Source organism: Erpetoichthys calabaricus, chromosome 9 (genome assembly GCF_900747795.2).
Source record: "Erpetoichthys calabaricus chromosome 9, fErpCal1.3, whole genome shotgun sequence".
In the NCBI taxonomy this organism is placed as follows: domain Eukaryota; kingdom Metazoa; phylum Chordata; class Cladistia; order Polypteriformes; family Polypteridae; genus Erpetoichthys; species Erpetoichthys calabaricus.
Window position 1 is genome coordinate 170,050,067 of NC_041402.2, and position 22,849 is coordinate 170,072,915.

Genomic DNA, 22,849 nt, shown 5'->3' on the forward strand with positions numbered 1-22,849 from the left:
TAGTCCTGAACAGGGTCTCAGGGGTGCTGGAGCATATTCAAGCTAGCACAGGGTGTGAGGCAGGAACAAACCCGGGACAGGGCGGCAGCATATTTTGAGTGTTTGTGTTATTTTTTCATCTCTTTGTTTAGGAGGGCTGTCCTAACTCAAGCCAGCAGGGAGTATTAAGGGTCTGCCTAAATTAAAATCAGACTCATTGGGAAGATCAGATAGGAAGGACTCTGGCCTGTTTATTTGCTTGTTTTAGGAGGCCTTACAACTTTTTTTGATTTGGTGTAAAAGCTCCATTTCATAACACTGACTAAATCTTCTGTACAGATGGGCTCATATGTGCAAGAATTGAAAACCACAGCATACTTAGCCAAAGGTACACTGCATACAATACAAACACAAGGAAAGAAGGAAAGAAGATGTTTTGGATCACGTAAATAGAAGAGGGAGCTTGTGTGTGTGTTGTCTCATATTTGTCAAACCAGAACAGAATGGAAAATGGAAAACAAAAAGGCAGAGACTGAGGCTGAACTCACCCTACCTGATGTTATAGTCAAAATTACTTAATACATTTTTTCTGTGATATTTCCTTTTTTTTTTGCTCCTTTTATCATTCTATTAAGGTTTTCAAATGGGTAAAAATTAATGTTCACTCTAAAAATATTTTTGAGATTCATTTTTCAAAAACATTCCTTTTTTCATTCAAGTCTTTCTTGACCCTATTTACGTTTTGTATGGGCTAGTTATCTCAGGCAGCATGACACCTTCATCTTCAAGGACAGTCCTGAGGAGCTCTGGGTTATCCAGAATTAGACTGAAAATCAAAGTTCATTTTGTTCATTTGGTGTATGATTTGTAGTGAATTTGATTTATTTGGAACCTCTGCCATAGCTATTATGATGACACTTCTGTTTTGATGAAAGAGTGGACTGATTCTTTTAGGTTTTTAAATATTTGAATTAGGCCTGCCTCTCGATTACATTTCATTTTCCAACTCCTCTACAAAAAAACAAAAAAAACAAATCTGCCTTCTCTCTAGTGGAGGGAGAATTTGTGGAAGCCTTCATAGAGCTATCAGTGCTGCCAGTCAGCACATTCATTGGCTGTCAAAATGTGGCAATCTAGAGATACTTTCACATTGCAATAGAGAATTTGAAGCTGTGCTGAAAAGTCATGAGGGAATCATGTAATCCATCATCTCCCCAGGTTCATAATCTTGAAATCTTGTAATGCAAATCTTGTAATACAATCTAGCAACTGCAGTAGTTAAATGCAACATGCTTTCTGACTCAGTCGTGTAGAGTGATACAGGTCTCATGTGAGATTGCCATTTATTGACATAATCTTGGCATTTAAAATATTCATCAAATGAAGGCAGCTAACATAATTTAGTTGGTCATTTCTCAAGCTACTTACCCTCTCCCAAACTTGTGTACCCCTTTCCACTTTGACTTCCAACTCACTTGAATAGCTTGTTTGTACTGTAAAGTATTACGGCAGTACCCCCTGTACAATATATTAAGGTTACTGAAGAGGATGTTAATAGCGTAGATGGCAGGAATTCACCTTCAAGATGAATGAAATCTTTCAAGGTCTCAATTGTAAAAAAACACACACCTGTTTTAAGGTCATGTGGATCCTACGGCCCAGTCCCTTCCTTTTTGGCAAATATGCAGTGTATGTGTCACCTGCCATATGTACTGGCATTTTGTGAAAAAGAAGGATAGGAATGATGCTAAAAAAAAAAAGTATTTCTTCATTTTTTTCAGTTATAATTGTCACAACATCCCCTCGCTAGTACGGTAATTGCTTATCTTGCGATGATCGTACATCCTGTCCATGGATCAGCCTCTCAATTAATTAGCAGCAATAGGTTCGCAAGAAAATCAGTCTGGAGGTAAACGAAGGCAAAGCGTGAGATTTATTTAGAAATGTGCTGGTTACAGCAAAGTACTTGAATAAACTCCTCAGGAGAAAATAAAGGAGAAAAAAAAATAGAAACGAACAAACCAAATCCGTGACCCACTTTCAGAAAAGCAAAAGCGTCTGTTTATGCCGCAGCAAACAAATTGTTTATACTATTATATTTGAAGGCACTTTTTTTACCCTTTCAGAGATAACCATGTAATAGGATTGATGCAGAATAAATCCATGGGTGCTTGCAGAATGAAACTTTTATGTTTTGTTAGCGTCATGAAATAAACTTTTCTGTTTGACATTTTTGCATAAGTGACCTAAAGTTTAAAAGGGTGGGACCGTCCAGAGACACATCATGAGACACTTCTGGAGTCACAGCAGTCTATCTGCAACTTGCACCAAGGCAATCATACATTTTGTAATTCTTTCGAGGCGGGTGTCGACTTTTAATGACATATAGCAGGGTCTTCACACAGCTGACAGTCATTACGGGGTTGCATTCAGCACTATGATCAGCTGGGGACTGGTCAGCTGATTCTGGTACATCACTTTCGTTTTCGATCTCCAGATCACTTGTGTCCAAATTGGAGTGCGATAAGTCAGAGTCCGACTCAGCAATGATATGCCAAATGTCTATGGCATATTTTGCTTTGCGCATTCGGTTGACTGTCTCATGAAATCCGCCTTTAGTTCATGCGGCCGGCAGCTTCTGTGCTGCGCATTCCTGCTGGCTGATGAAAAAATATTCAGCCCTCAAAGAGTTAAGCTACTTAAAACGGTTCAGGGTCAATGGGGGGGCTGGGCCAAACCTATCCTACCAATGACAGATGCAAGACAGGAAACCATCTCAGATGGGCTGCCATGTGTACAGTTTAAGAATAAATGCCCAATAGAAGTGGCAAAAGAGGGTTAAGGTTAGGATTAAGGATACATTTACTCTGATCAGGTCCAACTTAGCACAACATCAATGTAAGCAAGAGCTTTAAGAAGAATTCAGAAGGACTCTGCTGGATCTGGCTGTTGTTAAAGAAAGGAAAGGAAGATAGAATGGAGGGGCAGGACACATCCTCATTAGGGGGCCTGTACTTAGCTGGGACATCATGTTGATAGACTTTTGCATGGGGTTGAACTCTATGGTAGCAACAGTACCTCAGGCAACTAGTAAGCAGCAGTATTCTGCTGTTGATCCTGTAGAGGTCCTTGGGAACTCTAGCGAGAGTGCAGTTGACCTGGAGCATATCCTGGTAGACTGATGTGCCACTGGTAGTACTCCTTATGTACTATAATATAGTGCCTTTCATATCCATCTATCTAACTGTCCATCCATCTATCTATCTATCTATTTATTATATAGTGCCTTTCACATCTATCTATCTATCTATCTATCTATCTATCTATCTATCTATCTATCTATCTATCTATCTATCTATCTATCTATCTATCTATCTATCTATCTATCTATCTTCACACAGGCACACAATGGGCTTGACTATACGTGATACACCGGACTAAGGGTTGACTGGGTGCACTAACACCTCTTCTTTCTCTCACCAGGGGCCTCATGTATAAACGGTGCGTATGCACAAAAATGTTGCATACTCCCGTTTCCACGCTCAAATCGTGATGTATAAAACCTAAACTTGGCGTAAAGCCACACACACATTTTCATGGTAGCTCAAATTCTGACATACGCAAGTTTTCCGCTCGGTTTTGAAAACTGGCGGCACCCAGCATCAAACCAGTGCTTTTGCTCCAGTGTGGTTTCCCTTTCTTTTTAGATCTACATCCCTGATGCGGCTTTACCATATACACTGACATTAACTGCATATTGTTCATTAGTTTAAGGCATCTGATTGTAATTAACCTGTAGCAATATAATGGTCCACGGAATGGCCAAACTATTCCAAATACAATAGCTGCTTTAGTGTTGTTACTCTCACTGCACCTTCTTCTACTTTCAGCTGCTCCCGTTAGGGGTTGCCACAGTGGATCATCTTTTTCCATATTACTCTCACTGCACCACTTGGAGCAGCTGATCGGAAGGAGAATTATCGTTATACAGAATCAAACACACACTGACTCAGCCATGCTGTCTATTTGAACTGCTCTCATCCGACAAACGCTTCAGAGCCTTTCCTGTACAGACCTCGCGGTTCAGAAACAGTTTCATTTCAAGAACTATAAGCGCAATCAATCAGTCCATCAAGTGCTCCTTGTAGAACTGTTTTTACTTAAAAGTACAATTACCTCACTGTAAACTTGCGATACAGTTATAATATTGCACAACCTGTGCCACTTTATAAAGCACATATTTAAATATGATGACAATATCATTTTTAAGATGAAATGCAGCAAAATATGTTTATTACATTATACAGATAAAATGTTAACATCATTTAAATAATCTATATTGTTAATAACTAAACATGTGAGGACATGGCGCCTCGATTGTTCCTGCCTCGCGCTGTATTCTAGCTGGTGCTGGCGCAACACTGTGGAAAGACAGATGGATAGAATAATTAAACATGTACTATGAAGATATTTCAATGTTCCTTAAAAGTTTTGAAGAATCGGCATTCTAAGCTTACAGATGGCTTAACATTTATTACAGAGCTGATTGTGTGGCGATTGGTTACTTGGAGAAAGAAAAGGAAGGACAGGAATTGGGGGTTAGTATGTTTGAAAGAGACAGTACTGGTGCAATAAATTATATCATCAAAGGTCGCACATGGCGCAGCAAGCATCTTGCGGGAGGCAGGAACAATCACTCCGCCACTGTGTTCCCATGTTTAATAACATGCTTTCACTACTATCATCATGAAAATGATATCTCGTATGCATCTCAGTATTTTAATTATTCAGAGAGCTGTAATATTGTGAATGTAATGGATTCTGTGTCCTATTGGAGGAAGAGAAAGCCCGTTTAAGAGCACATAGAAGATCAAATAGAAAACAAAGCATTTAACGTGATACTTTAGTTACAATGGGATTTGAGAAACTGGTATACGATTTTAAGATGAAGTTTATAATGTTCTACTTTAATGACAAAATAAACTACATGATTAAAGTGGAAATTTCGAGATTAAAGTTGACATTTTGTGCTTTTTTCCCACTGTGTGCCTTTTTTTCTCTTTACCCTAATAAGACCTTCATATGACACTCAGACGGTGGGCTACAACTCGCCTTTTCACGGCGACTTTGATTTCTGACAACTTCTTTTTTATTTGGGCACTGTGTGACTTTGTGAACTTGAACTTTTGAGTTTTTCCGACACTCTATGTCACTCGATCAACTTCCTTTTGTTGATTATATCACTGTTTAAACCAACAAATAATATGTTTTTCCTTGCCTCCACTTGATATTTGCTGAAATTCTTCTATTTTCCCAGTGCTTTTGCATTGTCTTTTCACAGAAGGCTGAGCTTAAGGACTATTTATACTGATTTGCATATTCAAAGAGGCATAATTCTGGGAGGAGTTGGGGCGGGACAGCAGGCGCGTGCATGTGCGTTACTTTTCATGCTGACCGGGATTTATGTAGCAGAAGAATGTGGAAGTTGGCATTCACACAGATTTATGCATCAGGATTTTTTTGTGCGTACGAACATTTCCACTTTTGTCTGTACACCATGTTATAGTGTGAGTTCTATGCACGGCAATATACATGAGGCCCCAGGTCCTGTGAATAGAATTTCGATTCCAGACCCCGCCTTCGTTCTGACTTCACTTCCAGTTCTGACCCTATGGACACACCCCTTCCTGTTCAGCGACTACAAAACACAGCCACCTCACCTTTGTCAGTCAGTCCCATTTTGGACACACTCCTTAGTGATTACTCTGTTTCACCAGTGAACTCTATCTTTCTATCTGGATAGCTTTTGTGCTACTCTGGGTACAGGGTCCATTGCACAGAGCCCCCATTCTGTAACACCAGACCAGAAGCTAATAACAACACCTCACCTGTGCATGTACCATGCGGGTTCAGCTACTTGACTGTATTCCTCAAATGTTTAAGTAAGTGCTATATGATAAGCCAACTGCCTAAATGATGAAATCAGAAAAATCTGACTGATTCAGTGGATGGCAGATTGGTGGAGTAGTGCAGGCTGCCAAAGGAGGAGCACATTGGAGGGATGATTAGAAGGAGTGACTGTTAAGAAGCAACAGTTAACCAGAGGCGTTCATCAGCAAAGGAGGTAAAAAACCCTTAAAATGAATGACTTGACTGGAAAAGCAGTGGCAAGCTCGATACCTGAGGCCATTGAAATATATAGCTCTCTGTGTGCAGCAGAAAACGTTTAGAGCTAAATTACTTGGATGGGAAATGCTTTTAATTGCTGCTATATCTTTTCCAAATGAAACCAGTGAAATGATGTATGTCTGGGGGCGATTGAACAAGCATAAATACAATTCATCGGTGACAAGACTGAATGGCAGTATGGTTGGGGATTCTGGATAATTATGGGATGTTACTTAGTTAATCTGAAGATCTGAAAGCCCGAGTGAGACAATGTGAGCTCATGATAACCTGGAAAATTATTGTTTGGATTTGTATAGGAAGGTGTCGATAATGCTAATAAATAATGCTGTCATTATTCAAAATTATTTTTATTACCATCGATTTGTTTTACTTTTAAAACATAATGAGAATTCAGCAGAACAATATAATGTAGATGTACAGATAATATTAAACAAACATTTAGTAGGCAGCATGGCACAATATGGGTGGCAGTTCTGTCTCACAGCTCCAGAGTCATGGACTCAGATTCTGGCCCAGTCACTGTCTATGTGAAGTTTGCACATTTTCTTCACGTCTGTTTAAATCTCACTAAAGAGGATTTTGAGGGTTTTAAAGATTTTTTTGGCTGGAAACAAGTCATATTGCTCACTAAAGCCTCTTTTATCTCCAGAGCTCTAAGTATTTTTAATTCTGTTGTTTGTAAAGATGCTGCTGAATTCTGAATTATTTTGCGTCTTGTTAAATGTAATTAGTTTTCTTTGTATGTGCATACTATTATTAATGCTAGTTTTTAGTTATTGTGTCTTACTGTAACTTATATTCTTGTGTCTGTGTAACAGTGCCTTATGTTTAGTACTTTCCCGCTGTACTATGGTGTTGTACCGTGTTAGCCATTGTGAATGTAGTGAAAATCAAGCAAAATGACACCTTTTATTGGCTAACTAAAAAGATTACAAAATGCAAACTTTCAAGGAAACTCAGCCTCCTTCTTCAGGCAAGATGTAGGGGCCTGAGTTGTCTCAAAAGCTGGCATATTGTAATCTTTTAAGTTAGCCAATAAAAGGTGTCATTTTTCTTGAGTTCTCAGTACTTTCCCACTGAAAACAAATTTCCCACTGGCTTAATAAGGTCTGCCTAACCTTATCCTTCATACTTATGTGTTTACCTGGGACTTCATAATGCATGTAATCTGTCAACCACCCGTAAATATCATTTCTATTTCATGTCTCTCGTTCACAGCATCATGGAGGGGCAGTGAGTTTTTGCTTTTTTAAATTGTGACATGTTGCATATTTTCCATATGAAGACACACCATTATGCACATTGCTGTGTTTTATTTACAGCAGGGTTCCCCTACTCCAGGGCTGGAGGGTGCTGGTGGCTGCAGGTTTTCATTCTAACCCTTTTCTTAATTAGTGACCTGTTTTTGCCGCTAATTAACTTCTTTGGAATTCATTTTATTTGACTTGCTCTTGAACACTCAGACCCCTTAATTGTTTCTTTTTCCTTAATTAGCAGCCAAACAATAATGAGATACGAAATGAGCCAAAATACAACCAGCAAACTGTGACCATCTTTATATATAATCTTCATTTGGATCTTGATCTTTGTTTGTCTGCGAATTCACTGCCTTGTGTGGTGTTCCTGCTGTGTTCAGTAGAGGGCAGTAGTGATGGAGGAGGAGAGGAAGTGAGGGGGAGGATCGTTGGATGAGGTTGGAGTGTGGTGATTAAAGAGGATTGAACTAAAGGAGACTACGTGCTGTTTGTACTGGCTCAATACACAACACCTTGGTTGTTACTTTTGTTTACAAACACTGTCGATAGCACTCTTTGTGTTTAGATCTGACGTCGACACCGTGCTTTGTGTTTAGATATGGCGTCAACACCTGCTTCGTTGTCGAGACTGTGGTTTTTTGTGTTTCACTTCTGTGATTTTCCATCAGTCGGCGTTTGGAGTTCAAGAAAGAAGCATTGGTTCTTCCTTACTCTTTGGATTTCCACAAAGCAACCTGCGAGATTGGAGAAAGGATAAGAAGAGATCGTGACAGGAAACGACAGAGTCATGAAAGCGAGACGGACTGTGAACGGAGAGAAGCAGAAATGCTCCTCCACCACATAATTACTATTCAGACAGTGATTCCGAGTAGGCCGTTCCTATCGAATCAATGTCCAATGTTTTGTTTTGTAATTTTGTTTCCCTTATAAAAAATCATAATGCTGTGCGACAAAGGGCCCAGTTCACGACTGGTAGCCGCGTTTAAACAGGGAGCCCTTCACAGACAACTTTAACACACGCAACGTAGTTGGGCGCACATGGCTAGTCATACAATATCTGAAAATAAATAAAGATGAAAGTCTCAGGAATGTTGATCTGCTCAGGTCCAGAAAAAAATTGACCAGCACTCTTAGAAAAGAGAAAATCCACAATTTCGGAAATGTCTCCTAATGTATCACAAAAGCAGCAACAAGCCATGGAATTAAAGAACGGGTTCGGCACCTGATTAAGCAACTGGTTGGAGTGAAATTGGTTGAAGTTGGAGGCCCTGACTTAGTTGGTCTTCTGTTGGCTCACTCACATTACATTTCTGTTTGGGTGCCATCTAAGGAAATAAATGAAGCAATGTAGGAGAACAATAAAGAAATTCAGGGGAACAAATCTTAAAAAACATTCAAAAGAAGTTAATAAGCAGCAAAAACAGGTCACCAATTAAGAAAAGGGATAGAATGAAAACCTGCAGCCCTCCAGAACCAAGGTTGGGGACCCCGATCTACAAAAAAAAAATCACAACAAGGGGTGCCACCACACCCACTGTTGCCTAGCAACAGGCCTTTCCTGTTTCTTTGTTCCTGCAGCTAAGGGTTCATACGCCTCACACACCTTGGAGCGTCAAGTTTCTTTTCTGTCTCTGTGGCATCTTTAGGATTGCAAGTGTGAAGACTGACAATTTGGGCATCCTCTTACCAGAGCTAACACAACACACATCTGATGGCTCAGAAAAATGTCCAGATGTAACATAATATAAGCCTAGCGATTTTCCAATTAGATATGTATATTCAACTAATAAAAGGCAGAGCAAAGCATACGGAATTACTGCATGAAGATCTTTTGCAGACAGGAATCAAACACCTCTCTTATTTTGTGTCACTGGCACAGATTTTACTGGAAGTGAAACACCACATGCTTTGCCATTTTTTATGAAGTGAAACACTGAGATTCATTATGAATTCAATTTTGTGCAGATTCTCATCACTTGGCATCACCCATGATCCTTAACTGGTATAAGTGGGTCAGAATGGATTACCAAGTATTGAAAATCCTATTCTAACTTTTCTTAGAAATAACAAATGTCATTGGACCCCAATGAAATGAACTATAAAAATACTGACATGAGCGTCAGTAGGCTCTCCGCACTAGGAACCCAGTTACCTGAACTATTCGATAACATTTCAGTAATTATTTACCGCTCTGATTCTGATCTTTCTGATTATAAAACAGGTCATTTTTGCATTATTTACGGCTTGTGAGGGTTCCTCTCGAGTGTCTCTTTCTCTTGCATGATGTGGATCAAAACCTATTCAGCACATCGTCATCTCATAACAGGATTAAGTTTCGAGTTTGGTGTTTTTCCATCCAGCCTTTTAAGCTCGAGACCATCCTCAAGAAACTGTGACACACAAGCAGACACACAGCCATCACCGAGATATCAATGTTTTCAGTATCAGGGGACCCTACAACATTAAGATCTGTCAAAAACCAGAGATCGAAATTTTTGACAAATCTAAAGCTTTGACTCCTCCTGCATAGATGATAGGGTATGATGGGGGAGGATGCTAAGCAAAAAATTTCCCCAAATATCTTCAACCAGCAAGTTAACTGTGTTAATTTTTAAATTACCGAAAAAAGGAATCCAAAAACTAAAAGAGGGTACAACATCTGTCACATTTTCAAGCGTGTAGTTTATTAGTGAGTGTCTGGGTTTGCTCAGCACTGGACTGGCATATTGTTTTAGTTTGGTTCAAGCCCAGCCACCGTGCTCCTGGGATTGGCTATAATTAACTACACCCCTGATTGATATGAGCTTAGAAGATGAAAAGACAAATACTAATATTAATTCTAGTATATATTTTGTTCTCACTTAATCCAATTCTTCACATTTTAAAACCAAGGAATACATCCAGGGATTCATTTAGTTAACCTATTTAATCCAACTAGTAGTTGCTTGTGTTGGACAACTCATACTTTTATAAGTTTATCACAACATTAGGCAGAACCACTGGGAAATATATTTTTGGTTCAATACAGGAACAAACCCAAGATAGGAAGCCAGTCCATCTGCAGACACACTCACACACACACACTGTTTAAATTACTTGTCTAAGTTTTACTAACAAGCATCGCCTCTGTTTTAACATGTAGTGTGTGACACAAGTTGCACGTTGGGGCAGCTTAAGGGCTCTAGTGAATGTAATTACCTACCGAGCCAGGGGTTAGTGCTGCATTGTGATCCTTTCTGTTCTTCTCCCACTACAGATCGGGTGATTGTCGGCCCTTCCATCACTGATGTCATTTGTGGTTTCTGTCCTCCTGGACCCACCCTTTCCTACCATCTTCCTTCATAACCTGGAAACGCAGTTATCTACTTCAGTTGTGTTTGGACTCGCATCTGTAAAGACATCTCTGCAACTAATTGCGTGTTTATTTACACTAAAGTACAGGGTTACCAAGGTGGTACCTCAGCTCTTTTTCTGTGTTCTTTGTGTGATTTTACAAGTGAAAGCCATGACCACAGAGAGCTTAGACTTTGAGACTTGGAGTGAATACAGGCTTAGGCAGATATGAGGCTGATCAAATTTAATTTAAATAAATGAAAAATATTAAATGCAGGAAGAAGAAATATTAGATGTGAACACGTAATGAGAGGTCTGAAATTTGAAATTATACCTTACTAGCCATCCCCTGCGGCTTTGCCCGTGTAGTAGTGAAACAGGACAGTGAGGACGGCCCTGCCCGGCTCCCTACTCCTGATGTCATACTTCCCCTTCCCTCGGCCCACAGCCTCTGTCTCGGATTAGTGCAAATATATTGCTACTGCAAGTGAACTGTGATGCTTCGTGCGATGAGAGAAGTTGCAAATTCAACTGGAATATTCAAGCAAATTCTAGAAAAAAGCCGATCTAAATCCATGAAGTAGTTCTCTTGTTCGCTAGCTAAGTGGATGTAAGATACGCCCCGAGGCTGGCGCGTGAGTGAGGAGGCCCTCGCCTCCCCTCTCCTTGGCTCGCTGCGTGTCTCTCGGATTCACGCAAATATATCGATGCCACAAGCAAACTATGAGAGTTAGCATGATGAGAGAAGTCACAAAATCAACCAGAATGTTCAAGCAAATTATAGAAAAAAACCTGATCTAAATCCGTTAAGTAGTTCTCTCATGAAAAGCGGACAGACAGATGTTGGATTTCATATATATTATAAAGATGAGAAGGACCTTGGAGTCATGGTGGACTCACACTATCTACATCAAGAGTTGTACAGAATGTAAGTAAGTAAAAATTAATTTATAAAGTGCACACACAGCAAAGCATTGTACATTATATTGTGACAGATGGTGGCCGGCGCCTTTAACCGGTAAGGATGCTTCCTTAAGGGAAGGACAGGTGGAAATGGCTTTTGAAGGAAGCTATTTCCTTCAAACTGCTTTATGGCAGCCCCCTTGGGGTGTAACGGCCCCTCTGAGTCCCACAGGGCTATATGGGAATTAATGTTGGTCCGCTCAGCCCTGTTGGGTTCCAGGGATGTCGCCTGGAGGAGCTGCGGGAGCTGCAGAGCCCTACATTGTGCTTCCACCACACCTGGGAGTAATTCCAGACCTCCCTAGCAAGCCCCCTGGAGTTCTCCCGAGTGCAGCTTAAAAAAGAGCCAGCTCCCTCACAGAACGAGCCAGAGTCGGGTGGGAGAAGATGAAGCTTGTCAGTGGAGGAGTGGAGGCGGAAAGACAGAAAAGTAAGAAAGGAATGTCTATTTGTGTTATCTGGTGCTGTGCTGTGGGGAACAGGGAAACAGAGCTCTCTTACTGAAAATAAGTGTGTCTTGTGCTGGACTTGTGCCACTGTGTCTGGTGTGTCGGGTGTTTGGGGAGCTGTACACAAATTCTACCCAAAGGCTTGTCATCATAAATACATCTTAAGCTGACCTTTGAACGTCACCAATGGAACGAGCCTGCTGCAGAACCAGAGGGAGATCATGTCATAATCTCAGTGTAGCAGTTTGAAAGGCCTGATCACCATGTACTGTACCTTCAGTCTGGTGTATAGTGCAGAGAGGAGACCCTGTTTCCCAGATCTAAGAGCTCAACCACCATTATAATGATGCACAAAGTCACTCATGTACTGAGGGGCTTGGCCATGGAGGGCTCTTTAAGTGAACCCAGGATCTTAAATTGAATTCTAAATTCTATTGTCAGCCAATTGGTATAATATGGGACCTCTGGTTGGATCTAGATGTCTGGTCTAGTCAGATGTAAACAATGAGTTACAGTAGTCCGGGTGAGACGAGGGAAAGCATGCGTGTTGTTTGTGTAGTTAAATGAGAACAATCTGTGGATTCTTTAAGTGAACTTTATTAGAATTCTAAATTATTACAGGGACATTGCAACTGTTTGCTTCTATAAGCAGGTACTGGAGGCAACTGTGACACTGCTAATGCGTCTTCTACTGTATATACAATGTATAGTTTTCCCTAATATGTGCTCTACTGCCCTCTACAGGATTACCACACTTATTTACATTATTACCACAGCATGGACAAGTCAATCTTAGTGACCATAGTTCTAAGCCTAAGTCTTAATGTCAGGTTATATAGCACAATGTATGGAGTACAAGTCAAGGGAGGTTATGCTTAAACTTTATAACACACTGGTGAGGCTTCAACTGGAGTATTGTGTGCAGTTTTGGTCTCCATATTAGACAACTGACACAGCAGTGCTAGAGAAAGTCCAGAGCAGAGCAACTAGGCTGATTCTGAGATTGAGAGGTATAAATTATGAGGAAAGATTAAACGAGCTGAACCTTTTCAGTTTAAGCAAACTGAAATTAAGGGGACATGACTGAAGATTTTAAAATTATAAAAGGGTTTAGTCCAGTGGAACAAAGGTTTTACTTTAGAATGAGTTCATCAAGAACATCAGGACACGACTGGAAACTTGTTAAGATTAAATTTCACACCAACATTAGGAAGTTGATGTTCACACAGAGAACATTAGACACACGGAATAAGTGACTGAGTATTGTGCTGGAAAGTAGGACTTTAGGGTTTTTTAAACATTGACTTGATGTTATTTTGGAGGAATTAGGAAAATACTGTAGGACTGCTGGGCTGAATGGCCTTGTCTAGTCAAATTTATTCCAATTTAAACATTTCTTTATGTATAATACGCTACCGTGGCTGTTCGTTTGTCTGTCCAGGATTTTAAATCGCCTGTAGCTTGCAAACCGTTTGAAGTATTGACCTGAAATTTGGTACACATATACTAAGTGGCGTCTACTATTTACTTTTGGGGTGATGATTGGCCTCTTTTAATTTTTATTTTATTGTAGTATCATCTCTCAGCAGTGGCCAGCAGGACAGCTGTGCAGCGCATGCGTATGGGCACCGTTCTCATCCCTACCACCTTCACCATCACTTCCTCTACCTCTTCATATCTTAAATCATTCTTGAGCCAGATTGAAGACTTAAGTGCCAGCTTAAGTGAAAATTTTTTTAAAATGTACTACGCAATTGCAACACAAACACTGACTTAATCAGTTTTAACGTGAAAAGATGCCAAGGAAAGAAGAGAAGAAGTGGGCCACTGGGGTTGAGAAAAAAAGAGCTGCTCAGGAAGCAGCAAGCGCATCGACCTCTGAGCAAACAAATGATAAACATACAGAGAAAGAGGATGAGAACTAGGAATTCTCAAGTCAGGTGTGTGCGGTGTGCCATTACTGGTTACTCTATAATGACTGATTTCCTAAATAAAAACTGAATGGGAAAAAAAAACAAAAAAAAGAAAACCAACAGATATCTTTCTCTGAACCTGCCTTGGGCTAAGAGACAACGATTTGCCTGTAATAAAATTCAGTAATTTCCTGCCAAAAAAATAATTAACAAAAACAACCTGGAAAACTTTGCCAGCCTTACAAATTTAATGGTCCCATACAGAATTGCATTTCACTATAAGATTCAAGGAGGTCGGGTGCAGTGTGAGTTGGGTGGTGGCCGAAGGCGGGGACCTTGGCGGTCCGATCCTCGGCTACAGAAACTGGCTCTTGGGACGTGGAATGTCACCTCTCTGAAGGGGAAGGAGCCTGAGCTAGTGCGCGAAGTTGAGAGGTTCCGGCTAGATATAGTCGGACTCACCTCGACGCACAGCTTGGACTCTAGAACCAATCTCCTTGAGAGGGGCTGGACTCTCTACCACTCTGGAGTTGCCCCCGGTGAGAGGCGCCGAGCAGGTGTGGGTATACTTATTGCCCCCCAACTTGGAGCCTGTACATTGGGGTTTACCCCGGTGGACGAGAGGGTAGCCTCCCTTCGCCTTCGGGTGGGGGGACGGGTCCTAACTGTTGTTTGTGCGTATGCACCGAACAGCAGTTCGGAGTACTCACCCTTTTTGGAGTCCCTGGAGGGGGTGCTAGAGGGCATACCTTCTGGGGACTCCCTCGTTCTGCTGGGAGACTTCAATGCTCACGTGGGCAATGACAGTGAGACCTGGAAGGGCGTGATTGGGAGGAATGGCCCCCCCGATCTGAACCCGAGCGGTGTTTTGTTATTGGACTTCTGTGCTCGTCACGGATTGTCCATAACGAACACCATGTTCAAGCACAGGGGTGTTCATATGTGCACTTGGCACCAGGACACCCTAGGCCTCATTTCGATGATCGACTTTGTGGTCTTGTCGTCGGACCTGCGGCCACATGTCTTGGACACTCGGGTGACGAGAGGGGCGGAGCTGTCAACTGATCACCACCTGGTGGTGAGTTGGCTTCGATGGTGGGGGAGGATGCCGGTCAGGCGTGGTAGGCCCAAACGTGTTGTGAGGGTCTGCTGGGAACGTCTGGCAGAGCCCCCTGTCAGAAGTAGCTTCAACTCCCACCTCCGGCAGAACTTCGACCACATCCCGAGGGAGGTGGGGGACATTGAGTCCGAATGGGCCATGTTCCGTGCCTCTATTGTTGAGGCAGCTGACCGGAGCTGTGGCCGTAATGTGGTCGGTGCCTGTCGTGGCAGCAATCCCTGAACCCGCTGGTGGACACCGGCGGTGAAGGATGCCGTCAAGCTGAAGAAGGAGTCCTACAGGACCCTTTTGTCCTGTGGGACCCCGGAGGCAGCTGATAGGTACCGGCAGGCCAAGCGGAATGCGGCTTTGGTGGTTGCTGAGGCAAAAACTCGGGTGTGGGAGGAGTTTGGGGAGGCCATGGAGAATGACTTTCGGACGGCTTCGAGGAGATTCTGGTCCACCATCCGGCGTCTCAGGAAGGGGAAGCAGTGCAGTGTCAACACTGTATATGGTGGGGATGGTGCGCTGCTGACCTCGACTCGGGACGTTGTGGATCGGTGGGGGGAATACTTCGAAGACCTCCTCAATCCCATTAACATGCCTTACAATGAGGAAGCAGAGCCTGGGGACTCAGAGGTGGGCTCCCCCATCTCTGGGACTGAGGTCACCGAGGTGGTCAAAAAACTCCTTGGTGGCAGGGCCCCGGGGGTGGATGAGATACGCCCGGAGTTCCTCAAGGCTCTGGATGTTGTAGGACTGTCTTGGCTGACACGCCTCTGCAACATCGCATGGACATCAGGGACAGTGCCTCTGGATTGGCAGACCGGGGTGGTGGTCCCCCTCTTTAAGAAGGGGGATCGGAGGGTGTGTTCCAACTACAGAGGGATCACACTCCTCAGCCTCCCTGGAAAAGTCTATTCAGGGGTTCTGGAGAGGAGGGTCCGTCGGATAGTCGAGCCTCGGATTCAGGAGGAACAGTGTGGTTTTCGTCCTGGTCGCGGAACAGCGGACCAGCTCTATACCCTTAGCAGGGTCCTGGAGGGTGCATGGGAGTTTGCCCAACCAGTCTACATGTGTTTTGTGGACATAGAAAAGGCATTCGACCGTGTCCCTCGAGGAATCCTGTGGGGGGTACTCCGAGAGTATGGGGTACCGGCCCCCCTGATAAGGGCTGTTCCGTCCCTGTACGATCGGTGCCAGAGCTTGGTCCGCATTGCCGGCAGTAAGTCGAACCCGTTTCCAGTGAGAGTTGGACTCCGCCAGGGCTGCCCTTTGTCACCAATTCTGTTCATAACTTTTATGGACAGAATTTCTAGGCGCAGCCAGGGTGTTGTGGGGGTCCGGTTTGGTGGGCTCAGGATTGGGTCACTGCTTTTTGCAGATGATGTTGTCCTGTTTGCTTCATCAGGCCGTGATCTTCAGCTCTCTCTGGATCGGTTCGCAGCCGAGTGTGAAGCGGCTGGGATGAGAATCAGCACCTCCAAATCCGAGACCATGGTCCTCAGCCGGAAAAGGGTGGAGTGCCCTCTCAGGGTTGGTAGCAAGATCCTGCCCCAAGTGGAGGAGTTCAAGTATCTCGGGGTCTTGTTCACGAGTGAGGGAAGAATGGAGCGTGAGATCGACAGGCGGATCGGTGCAGCATCCGCAGTAATGCGGGCGTTGCATCGGTCTGTCGTGGTGAAAAAGGAGCTGAGCCGCAAGGCGAAGCTCTCAATTTACCAGTCGATCTATGTTCCTACCCTCACCTATGGTCATGAGCTATGGGTAGTGACCGAAAAAACGAGATCGCGAATACAAGCGGCTGAAATGAGTTTCCTCCGCAGGGTGTCTGGGCTTTCCCTTAAAGATAGGGTGAGAAGCTCAGTCATCCGGGAGGGGCTCAGAGTAGAGCCACTGCTCCTCTGCATCGAGAGGAGTCAGATGAGGTGGCTCGGGCATCTGATCAGGATGCCTCCTGGACGCCTCCCTGGTGAGGTGTTCTGGGCACGTCCAACCGGGAGGAGGCCCCGGGGAAGACCCAGGACACGCTGGAGGGACTATGTCTCTTGACTGGCCTGGGAACACCTTGGGATTCTCCCGGAAGAGCTAGAAGAAGTGGCCGGGGAGAGGGAAGTCTGGGCATCTCTGCTCAAGCTGCTGCCCCCGCGACCCGACCTCGGATAAGAGGGAGACAATGGATGGATGGATATAAGATTTAAGAATATTCTTCATAACAATGATCAAAGTAGCCTCAGTCAAGAGGAGATCAGAAAATTCAGTGCCTGAAGGAGGTGCTCTGCATTCTGGAATTGGCTTAGAGGGAGCAAACGTTTGAGCAGCTTGGCTCTCGTGTCCAGTCTATCAGACAGTTGGAGATGAATGTGGCAATACATCGGGATGATTCTTGCCAGTTAATGGCTGGAGAATATTTGTAAATGACAAAAAGGACATAAAAAAGAGTGAGTGGATCTCAGCTTCATGTAAACAAAGGCCTTGGCAGCATCTCACTTGCCTCAATCGCTTGATGTGTTTACCTCCCATATCTTGGCAGACTTAACTCACTTGCTACTACTGAAGCAGCTATTCCTCCATTTGGACTGTCGCACTACATTGGGACCTCATGTTAAGCTCCCTGGATGGAATACCTTCATCTATGAATTGTACAACCAAATCCCAGACACAGCAGCGTAATATGCACTTCCACTTGTACTTGCTCAAGTAGTATTTTGTTAAAAGATTAAGTTCAAGATCATTGTTTAAGTGGAAACTATGCTACTATGTTTTTTTAATTCCTTTGTGTTGATTCAACATTAGAGTTGTGATTCAGTGTGTATTTACTTCATGATGTATGTATTCATTTTATAATTACGTTTGTGATTTTTTATGCAATTAATTAGTTCATTTTTTAATATATATATATATATATATATATATATATATATATATATATATATATATATATATATATATATATATAATAATAAAAGGCAAAGCCCTCACTGACTGACTGACTCACTGACTCACTCATCACTAATTCTCCAACTTCCCGTGTAGGTGGAAGGCTGAAATTTGGCAGGCTCATTCCTTACAGCTTACTTACAAAAGTTAGGCAGGTTTCATTTCGAAATTCAAAGCGTAATGGTCATAACTGGAACATATTTTTTGTCCATACACTGTAATGGAGGAGGCGGAGTCACGTATCGCGTCATCACGCCTCCTACGTAATCACGTGAACTAAAAACAAGGAAGAGATTTACAGCACGAGTCACATGCGGGAACGAAGGTAAATGACGTTAATTTTTGACTGTCTTTTAATACTGTGTAAGCATACATATTAACACATGTGCAATTAAACGTGTGCATTTACGGGGTGATTTCTCAGGCTTAAAAGCTCACCTTTTATCAAACGCAGGAACAAAGGTAACTGACGTTGTTCACTGTCTTTTAATACTGTGTAACCATACATATTAACACATGTGCAATTAAACGTGTGCATTTACGGGCTGATTTCTCAGGCTTAAAAGCTCGCCTTTTACTAAAAAGGTAAATGCAAAACTATTTTCAGTCAGTTTATTGAAACGCTCCCGTTAAGGATTGCAATAACATATTCGCGAGATAAAAGAACGAAGTAGGGGGAAATGGAGGAAGAGCCGCGAACAGCTAAGAGCAAAAAATTAATTAAACAATTGAGAACGGAGCGAGTTAAGCATACAAGCATGTTCATAAGGGAAAGAAAGCACGGTGTAAAACGTAAGTTTAAATTAAGTTTATAGAAACGCTCCCACTGCGGATTGCAATAACATATTCGCGAGATAAAAGTTTAATGAGAACACACGAGGTATAAACGAACCACACGCCGTGGCGCAACGTTAGGGGCAACAGTTTCAACCATTCTATGATCTGCTTCTCGCAACTGAAAGACGGCACATGGCGGATGTTAGCCGACTTGCTGACCGCAACGTTAGGGGCTTCAACTATGGCGCTGACGCCATATCTCAGTGCCAACACTTTGCAGACTGTACTTAAAAGACACGCCCTCCTCACTGGACAGTTAAAAACACCAATCAAACTAACGATGACATCAAGTATTACCCAATCAAAAGTAGGAAAGGAGGCATCTTCATAAAATGCGTGTGGGATGATTTGCATGAGACGCTGCTTTAAAAAAAAAATGATAAAAAAAATACGGGATAAATCCCGTCCAGTATTGATTCAAAACGGGACGCGCAATTTCATTCTCAAACGCGGCACGATTCCGTATTTTAAAGGACGGGTGGCAACCCTACAGTGCCAGGTAACCACCCATACAATCACATTGTGATTCAGACTAGGAATGCAATGAATGTAATTACCCCGATCTACATACAAGGTGAAAGTCTTGCAACATTCAAAGATGATGGTTTGGGATAAGTACACCATACAACATAAAAGAGCTTATGAAGCCTTGAACCGAAAAAAGCAAGATCTCAGAGATCGTAAAAAAAAAAATAGGAGGTAATGTCGTTTTACTCGCTGTAGATTTTAGTCAAACATTACCAGTTATTCCATGAGGGAGACCAGCAGATGAACTCAACGCGTGTTTAAAATCCATGCTTCTCCCACGCTCGGTTATATGTCGCGTGTTCTCAGGTAGGTGCACCAAAAAATGTATACATTTAAGCATGTAATGGGCAAAGAAAAAATGAGGTATACCCGAAGGCACTGCAGTAGTACTTAATGTAACTTTACTTCTTAAATGTTAATGTTTTACTGTTTAATAATTTATACGCTTCTTATATGTTGTTCAAATTCTTTTATCAAAATACCACTGACAGCGCAATGCACGATAACATGGAGTGAATACACCATACGCATCCGCCCACGGCTGCCCTGCAGTGCGCAGATAGGAGTTGATTCTACAATAAAATAAAATAAACATAAAAAGAGTAAAACAATCATCACCCATAAAGCGGATAGTAGATGTGACGTACTATATGTGTACCACATTTCAAGTGTATAGGTGAAACGGTTTGCGAGCTACAGGTCATTTAAAATCCTGGACAGACACACAAATTGCCACGGTAGCAAATTACAGAAGAAGATTTTACTGTTTAATAATTTATATTTATATGAAATGTGCTTCTTATATATTACTTCATATTCTCATATGATAATGATGTTAATGTTTATATTGATTTCTGTGTTATTAAAACTGCATGTATGTGTGTATATGTATATATATATATATATATATATATATACTAGCAAAATACCCGCGCTTCGCAGCGGAGAAGTAGTGTGTTAAAGAGGTTATGAAAAAAAAAGGAAACATTTTAAAAATAACGTAACATGATTGTCAATGAAAGCCCGTTTCACTCAGTAAGTCTTATGTGTGTGTTTATGTATGTGTGTATATATATGTAGATGTGTATATGTAGATATGTATATATATGTATATGTATATAAATGTTTATGTGTGTGTGTATATTATATATATATATATATATATATATATATATATATATATATATATATATATAAAAAGACAGCAACAGTTATAACAATGACAACACAATTACATTGACAATCATGTCACGTTATTTTTAAAATGTTTCCTTTTTTTTTCATAACCTCTTTAACACACTACTTCTCCGCTGCGAAGCGCGGGTATTTTGCTAGTATATATATATATGGTTGAAATAGTTTACTGTCAAATAATGCAAAGAGTCTATGATCTGCTTCTCGCAACTGAAAGAGGGCACGTGGCGGATGTTAGCCGACTTGCTGACCAACCACAAGCGTTACCTGGAAGGTAACCACCCATACAATCAGATTGTGATTCAGACTACGAATGCCGTGAATGTAATTACCCCGATCTACATGCTGTCAAATGAATGAACCACACGCTGTGGCGCAACGTTAGGGGCTTCGCCTCTAGCGCTGACGTCCGTGGTTCGATTCCCGTAAGGGAGTGCAGTGAGTGTGTACGCCTGATGAGCCCAGAATTAGGGCGAAACACGTGTCGCGTACTCTTTGCATTATTTGACAGTAAACTATTTCAACCATTCTATGATCTGCTTCTTGCAACTGAAAGAGGGCACCTTGGCGGATGTTAGCCGACTTGTTGACCAACCACAAGTGTTACCTGGTAGCTAACCACCCATACAATCAGATTGTGATTCAGGCTACGAATGTCGTGAATATATATATATATATATATTAATATATATATTGTGACACTAGAGGGTGCTGTACGCTCCTCAAACCCCGCAGCAAGAAATATTTTAATTTCTTCTTTCTTTGATTTTGTGCCACAGTGCACCACAATCACCCCAATAAACAAATCAATAATCAATAATACAATAAATATCTTCCTCTCCTCCCAGCAGCTCTGTCACACTCCTTCCCAACTCCGGCTCTCTTGCTGAGTCTCCCATAGTCATTTAAATAGTCCTCAACCCAGAAGTGCTCCTGTCCTTCTGTCCATGTGATTTAATAGCACTTCCAGGTCAGATGAAGACTTGTGTGTGACAATGAAACTTGCAAAGGACTGGTGAAATGCCCATACTGGTTTTCTGCCTTGTGTCTGATGCTTGTGTGAGATGGGCTTTGGTAACCTGACACTCTTTGTGGATTAAGGTTTGAGGATGTTATGTATGTTATTATCATTTCTGATATTTTCCTTGAAAAGTCAATTTCCCACCCACTTAGGAAGTTTTTAAATATGTTTCTAATTTGAGCTGTTCTGAAAAAAATGGAAACTAGCAAACAAATCCACCAATGTACTGATCCAAGTAATTTAGAGTTAAAATTGTAAAGTGAAAATGCTAGCAGCCGCCATCAACTCATTTATGCCAAATATACATTTGTACATTTCCAATATACCAATAAATTAAGACAATCAACCAATGGTTATTTTATTTAGCAGTTTGAAAGCATGCAGTGTCAGATACACACTTTATAGAGCAAAGCAAATTACAGGAACTGCCATCTGAGGAGACTGAACACTTTAATGGAGTTTAGTCTTCCAACTCTGAGAAAATAATCCTTATATACACTGGTGGGACTCACCGCCTTTAATCAGACTATTAGCCAGTGCTTACAAATAGCAAGCTTGACACCAGCACACACACACACGCACATATGCACATCATGGACTCTGTCATATTAGGCATGGCTGTTCAGCCTTATATTTAATTGCAGCTTCTCACAATAAGTAAAAAATGGAATAAGACTTCACATGAAAACAAATTCAGATAAATATATAGATGCACACACAGGCAAGAAGTGAAATGGAAAAATGTGGGAACATTTCCCAACATTGTAAATACGGCGGTAATGCATTTCTTGGCCTGCATCGCTATTTATGCATTATAAATTATAGTGTTAGCTCTGGGGCTTGGTTTCATTTAACCAATGTATTAAACTGATAAGATCGTGACTGCCCTGTGAATTCTTGCCATTTCCTGCAAATGTATGGCTCCAGAGGGGAAATTATTTGTATGATGAAGAGTATTGTGAAGAAAGCAAAACAAACTTATAAGAAAGAAAGAAAGAACCCATCTGTCTATTCTTGTATAGTGCCTTAAACATCTATCTATCTATCTATCTATCTATCTATCTATCTATCTATCTATCTATCTATCTATCTATCTATCTATCTATCTATCTATCTATCTATCTATCTATCTATCTATCTATCTATCT